This window comes from Doryrhamphus excisus, chromosome 9, assembly GCF_030265055.1.
Source record: "Doryrhamphus excisus isolate RoL2022-K1 chromosome 9, RoL_Dexc_1.0, whole genome shotgun sequence".
NCBI lineage: Eukaryota > Metazoa > Chordata > Actinopteri > Syngnathiformes > Syngnathidae > Doryrhamphus > Doryrhamphus excisus.
In genome coordinates this window covers 3987692-3995059 of record NC_080474.1, presented here as the reverse complement: position 1 = coordinate 3995059, position 7368 = coordinate 3987692, and positions in this window count along the sequence as shown.

Here is a 7368-nt window from a genome sequence, read left to right as displayed (position 1 = left end):
GAAAATCAGTACGCTCTTGATGGAATGTGTCTGGGTGGGGGTGTGGGGGGGTCACCCTTTTAATAGTAGTCACTGTCAATGTGACCTTTGAAAGTAGAACATTCAGTCAGCTTGGAGTCAACAGTATTATGTTATTCCTCCATCGTGGCATAAACGTGACATAGTGTTTATTTCATATCAAGAGTGACTCATTTCTCTCGTTTCTCGTGAAAGCAACCGTGGGTGAAATCTCCCCAGCAACATGCACGCGCGTCTTTGACGGCACATACAGGAAGTAGGCCATGCTTGATTAGCTACTGATCACACAGGGGAGAGTTGTAAATATTATTATGTAGGTCACAACATTCGCAAATAACATGTTTGGCTTGGGGGGGGGGGTAAGCACAACCTACAGCGACTACCCACAGTAAGACACACGACGGAATAGTTTGTTTTTCCTGGTTACGAAGGAACCATACTGATTTTTGGTCAGCATTTATATCAAATACTGTCTTACACTTGACCAAACTGTTGCTTTTTTTCTCTTTAATCTTTGTTTTATTACATTATTATGTATTTATTACATTCATATTAAATATTCATTTGCTAAACTTTGACTTTTATTTGTATGAATATATAACACATATACGTATACATACATAATCCAAATGTAAATAATGGAAAGTTATATTTTGATTGATGTAAGAAATGCACTGTAATGTTTCATATATTTGCCCAAAAAACAATATATATATATATATATATATATATATATATATATATATATATATATATATATATATATATATATATATAGTCTTATTTTTATTCAAATGTATTGTAATTAATTGATACATTCATTGATATATTATGTATGTATGTATGTATACATTCAATACATTCATTGATATATAATACATTCAAAAATATTAATATGATCAATACCAGTATTACTAATAAAAAATACAAATTCACAATAATATTGTGTTATTAAATTATTGTTAATATTGTATTGATTATGTATTATGTATATTTGTTACATTCATAACTGGTGTAATTAATCTTAATGATGATTAACTTGACAAAACAATTTTAATATTTAATATTTAATGTTTAAGTATTAATATTTTTAAATGTTAATATTTTTAAATGTTAATATTTTTGTGATTATTTTCTACTTTATTTTCTATTTTCCTGCATATTTTATTTGTTTAAATGAATGTAATTATTATTGATACATTATTGTCAATAACTTATCATACGTGTATCATACTAAAGATGATTCTTATCAATTTTGAGTTAAAGTGACATTTTATTTATTGAGTTTGTATCTTTTAGAAGGGAATGATGCAAAAAAAAACTTAGAAATAAGAATACGGATATTGATATAGCTTGACATTGAGATATTGTTAGCAAAAAAACGCTATTTACAGGCTGGTGACCAGTCCAGGGTGTACCCCACCTCTTGCCCCAAGTCAGATGTTCTCCAATTTTTTATCAACATTTGCAATAAAAGTGCAAGCTGCCAAAAGCGACTATGGTGCATCGATTTTCCCAACCGGTTAATGTTACTTGAACTCAACACCAGCTGTGGTATTACATCACATTTGGCATTTGCGAGTATTTGAACGAGTTCCTGATGGTAAACGGAGGTTGTTCAGGTTTTGCAGCCTTCGTTACATTAACAGGGCTGTCAAACGATTACAAATTCTTATCAGATTAATCACTGTTTTCAAATGAATTAATCACCATTTGCAACTTTGTCTGAAATGTGCCATATATGTACGTATATGTACCGTTGACAGTTCCAAATAAACTTCATATTTAAATCAAACTAAAAGATACCACAAATGGCTGAACATCAAACTCTGTTATTATGAGCACTGGGGGGTTGCGTTCAAAGACACTATGTCATTTAAGTTCAATGTACTTTCCGAGCAGTCTTCAACGCATCACATTGTATTTCTGCAGTAAGAGTTATGTTAGTTACATTATTTACACACCACGTACGCGCATAATGTGATGTTCAGAGTGTCCTTGAATGCACCTTGAGGTTGTCTGTTGACAATAAGGAATCGGAGCTACACAGTGTACGTGGTGTTGGAATGATATGGCATGCATATGCTAATTACTCTACTACCGCTGTTAGCAGGCTACACAAATGTACTAAAAAGCATTACAGAGAGCAGAACGATGCATATAGATATGAAATATAATATCATTTGGCAGGTGTTTGACCCTCAGCGGTTTGCCTGTATGGAGCAGCACTTTTAATTAAGGGAGGATTAAGGCCAGAGCGCCTCATCGACAGGCCACTCGTGTCACAAATACAAAATGAGCGACACTTGTTCTTTCTTCCAGGGCGTTGGGGGTAAATGCAAAAAAAAAAAAAAACTCAGCGGTTGTTGAATAAAAGATGCTTCAGGCAACAATGAAGAGCTGCTGAGTGAGGCTTTTTATTCTTTTTTTTTTTTTTAGAAAATGCTTTAGCCCCTCAAATCCAGAGGGGACGGAGATGAAACAGCTTGATTTACATTGAATTCAGATTATGTAAATATGCTGCTTGTGTCCCAAAGCAAACACGAACAAGCCTGCCTGCAGCGCCCACTCAAGATGGCCTCCATTGTCATGGAAATGTCGTGGCAAAGGAGATCATGTGCTCATTCATTTATGCATTCATGAAGCGCTGACGAGCCGTAAAAACATATTTCAGTTTGGACCGGTTGGGACGTATCATAGCACGGGTATCGGACAGCACCCCTAGTGGAGGCCGACCCCCCTTCCCCCGGCGGGCATGTGCACGTGTTCCACTCTGCCAATCCCTCCCCAGAGCATCGGCCTTTCAAGGAGGCTACAGGAGGTCTCCTCCATTAGCGGGACCGCATTAGTATTCATGCCAGGCTGGTCCAGTCTAGTCTAGGCAGGCTTGTGCTGTGTCGGCACATTGTCTTCCTCAAGTATTACTCTCACGTTTCACATTTATCCATCATAACCATTGTCCAGCATCACATTCTAAAATATCATGTCAAAACAAAACTGAAATTGCAGTCATTTTTTACAAGAATAACATCTAAATATTTGGAGAAAAGGTGTAATTGAACGAGAAAAAGTCTTAATTAAGGGAATCATTTTGTTACATTAATAGGAAAAGGCTGCACGGTGGTGAAGTGGTTGGCGTACAGGCCTCACAGCTAGGAGACCCGAGTTCAATTCCACCCTCGGCCATCTCTGTGTGGAGTTTGCATGTTCTCCCCGTGCATGCGTGGGGTTTTTTCCAGGTTTTTTCATTCCAAAAACATGCTAGGTTAATTAGCGACTCCAAATTGTCCATAGGTATGAATGTGAGTGTGAATGGTTGTTTGTCTATATGTGCCCTGTGATTGGCTGGCCACCAGTCCAGGGTGTCCGCCTCTCGCCCCAAGCGGTAGAAAATGAATGAATGAATGAATAATAGGAAAAGGCTGCATCGGGGACAAGTGGTTAGCGTGTACGCCTCACAGCTAGGAGACCCGAGTTCAATTCCACGATCGGCCATCTCTGTGTGGAGTTTGCATGTTCTCCCCGTGCATGCGTGGGTTTTCTCCGGGTACTCCGGTTTCCTCCCACATTCCAAAAACATGCTAGGTTAATTAGCGACTCCAAATTGTCCATAGGTATGAATGTGAGTGTGAATGGTTGTTTGTCTATATGTGCCCTGTGATTGGCTGGCCAAAGTTGCGTCCTGTCATTTTTCATGATGTGGCCCTCGCTGGGAAAACGCTTGGACACCCTCGCTCTACACGGAATATTTGGATAGTATGGAACAGAACCTTAAGAGTTCCAGCCTGGGTGTCCCCTGAGAGGGATGCAGGTTGACCTTTGACACCCGTCCAGGATCCAAATGGATTGTTAGGAAGGTGTGTGAGGATCTCAGGCTGGGTTGTACCCTGAGCTCTACCAACACTGATTCCCACCAGCATCTTCCTACTAAGCTGGGAATTAAAACCATCACTTCCTCCTCGGTTTCATTCTCTCCATATAAAATATAACGATGCTCTTTCAGACGCCGTAAAACATCCTCGCTGCGCTCGTGACATTGACTCCCATTACAATGTCAACCGATGCCCCACCCCCCCTTGCGGTCCCCCCCCTCCTCCGCTTTTGCACTGATTGCTCCTGTATCTTATAAGCACAGTTGTGTTGATTTATTGGCTCTGTTAGCATCTTGATCGCCCTCATTAGCTCCTTCATTACACCCTCCATCATAGCGGACCAGGACTTTTACTCAGCTGCTCGTCCACAAGCTCATCAGGGCGAAGCGTGACATCAACGTTGTTTTATATATCAACCTGAAAACATTGTTTTTGCTTTGTATGAAGTTTTGTAGCTATAGTTAGTTTTTTGGGGAAACGGCTATACCCCGGATGTCATTAGGCCTATTAAAAATATATTAAAAATATTTTTAAAAATGTTCTAAATTCTAAAAAAAATTCTAAAAATGTTCTAAAGTCCCCCTAAATAATTAGATTTTTTTAATAAAAAAAATTATTATTATTTTTTTTTTTACAAAAGGAATCTCTGACAAATTTCATATAATAGGGCAAAAGCAGGCTAATAAGCAAGCCAATAAGCAGGCTAATACTAGCCTAGTAATCAGAAGAAGAATGATGATAGTAATAATAATATTAATAATATAATAGTGATTATTATATCATTGATCACTATCCACTGGACAGAATGTTGCAGAGCTTGAACAGTGGTTTTGCAGTGTAGATTGTGTGTACTTTTGTGTAATTTAATGGTGGCCTAAAACAAGTGAGTATCTCTACTAAATCTGTACAAAAGTGGGAAAGTTACATCCTGGTTCTTGTTCGTTATTTGGGTTTTTTTGTCTACTAGATTCATTCATATCCTTTTCTCATCCAAGCTGGGTTCATGAAATGTTTCAATGAAATATCCCAGGGAAACACAATGGCCGCCTTGATTATGAGTTTGATCCAGATCCACTAAGGACGAGCACGTCTGATGAGGTTGTGTTTGACTAGACTCCTCTCTCTCGTGGCAGCTGGTGATAAAACGAGCGATTGTAACATGACAAGCACCTCATGTTTGCAAGCCAGCCGTTCGGGGAATATAAGTGTCAAAAATAATTAAAGATGTGTTGCTATTGTTTTTTTTTCTAGTGAACACAGGAGCCAGAGTCTATCCCAGGTGACTTTTAGTTGGGGGTTTTGGGGGTACACCCTGGACTGGTCTCTAGTCAAAGGTAGGACTATACACAATAAGGATCATTTAGTGAATTTACCCAACATGCTGGTGTATATGAGACGTCGTTTCATCGTGGAAACGAGCGCGGCGTCATATTCCTTGCTTCAGTTTTTGTACATGACAGGTACAACAGTATTATTTTTATTCTGTGTACATTCAATTTCATGTATTGCTTATCTCATTCTCATCTCATGTTCTATTTGATTAGTGCTTCCTATTCCCTAGACTACATATCTCTGTAGTTGTGTTCTGTATACTTTCCCCAAGACAGCATAACAAATAAAATATCCCCAGCACAGTCAGTATAGTATTTGGGATTCTGATTTACATACCATAATTACATTGAAAAGTCAGTCTAGTTTATAATTGGGTTTTAATCATTTTTCAGCCTTGGGTATCAGATTTCATATGCTAGCGATTTGATCATTTACATAATGTATTTTTATGGTAATTCCTTTAATTCCCAGCCGTTGTGTTGTCATCCTGATAGGAGAAAGTGTCTTCAATTGTGTTAAGTAAATCACACATAAAAAAAAATAAAGAGAACGCTTTGGGTTTCCCACTGTCCAATATTACTTCAATTTTGGAAATAACATTCGAAACACCAACATTTTATTAGGTGGAAATATATTTTACTATTAATATATTTGATTAGATACAAAAATAGATATAAGTCCATTTTTAAAGTAATAATAATGTACAACAATTTGACCATTTTAATACAAGACTACAAGACAAACACAATGTTGTGCATTGTTTCACTTGCCTCTTTCCAGCCAAATAGAGGCGCTGTTTTGGCCAATGGTAGCTTTTAGTTTATTTAAAAGTAAAACTACAAGTAAAACTCTAAGTAATGAAGTAGAAGTAAAACTGCAATATGTGTTTCATGTGGTCTTTGGTACTGGCAACTTCAAATCGACCTTTTACGACGATTTTCCTCAAAATACGATAGTTTCAGGCTCTGCTGCGTTCATTTGTTATTGCCTATCTGGCCTATCTGGCAACCATCAGTCAGCAATGGCCGCACTTGGTTCTTGTCGTTAGTGGGTGAGGTCGTGTTCATTTTGACCGTGTTAGGTAGATAGAAATTGTTGAATTGAACCCAAAAGCCACCGCCAGTCGGCTTGTGGGGATAACTGCGAGAAGGTAAGACTCATTCTAATGTTTATTTTCCTACTAAATGTTCGATGACGCGACTGTGTGTGTGTTGGTGTGTAGCCTGTGTAGCTAATTATGCTAGCGAACGTCAAGGCGGGTTGTGTTGTGATGGAAACATGGCGTCGTCGTGACGTCACGTATTATAAAAAGTACACACGAAAAGTGCCAGTTTTGCCATAAGCGTAATTGCCCCCCCTCATTTGTTCGCCCACATATATTTACATATTTGACTTTTTTAACTTCAACATTAGTAGTAATGATAGTCGTATAGCAGGACGACTCAAAGAGTGGGTCGCGGACCACTGGTGGTCGCTAACAAAACCTCCAGGCGGTCCGCGAATTACTGAGTAAGTGCACAAATACGAACGGTCAATGAATAAGTACAAGAAATAAGAGACTATTGTTAAAGGAACTGTATTGCAATACGTTCTCTGGCTGCATAGAGGGCGCCAACATTCGAATGTGCTGCCCGCATTATGTCCCGCCCTCTTCCTGTTTTCAGTATGTCCTCAGTGAGTGACAGCCATGGACGCCAGTTATTTTAGTCGGGCCTACGTTTGTACACCCATTTTTTGCAGTTTAAATCATAATTGTGAATTCCAATCTGTTCTTTAAATCATTATTGGTAACGATTGCTACTGGTGGTGTTTTTATATGGTTTGGTTTTAAAAAGCCATCTGAACCATTTGCATACACTCCCTTTAAATGTTATTAATACATGAGGCACTGGTAATGGTGGTAAGTTTCCGATTGTAACTAATATTGTACCATAAAAAGGGGTTATGGGACGGCGGGGTAATAAGGGACAATTTTCGGGAAAATGTTTTAAATGCATGAATTTTCCTGAAAACCCCGTTTTACGATACTACTTTTTGTGGTTAAATTAGGCATTTTCATGATCACGTTACATGCAATTAATGAGTTTGTATTTCATTGATGACATTGATATTAATGGTGAAGCCACAGTGTTTTATCTTTTGTGTT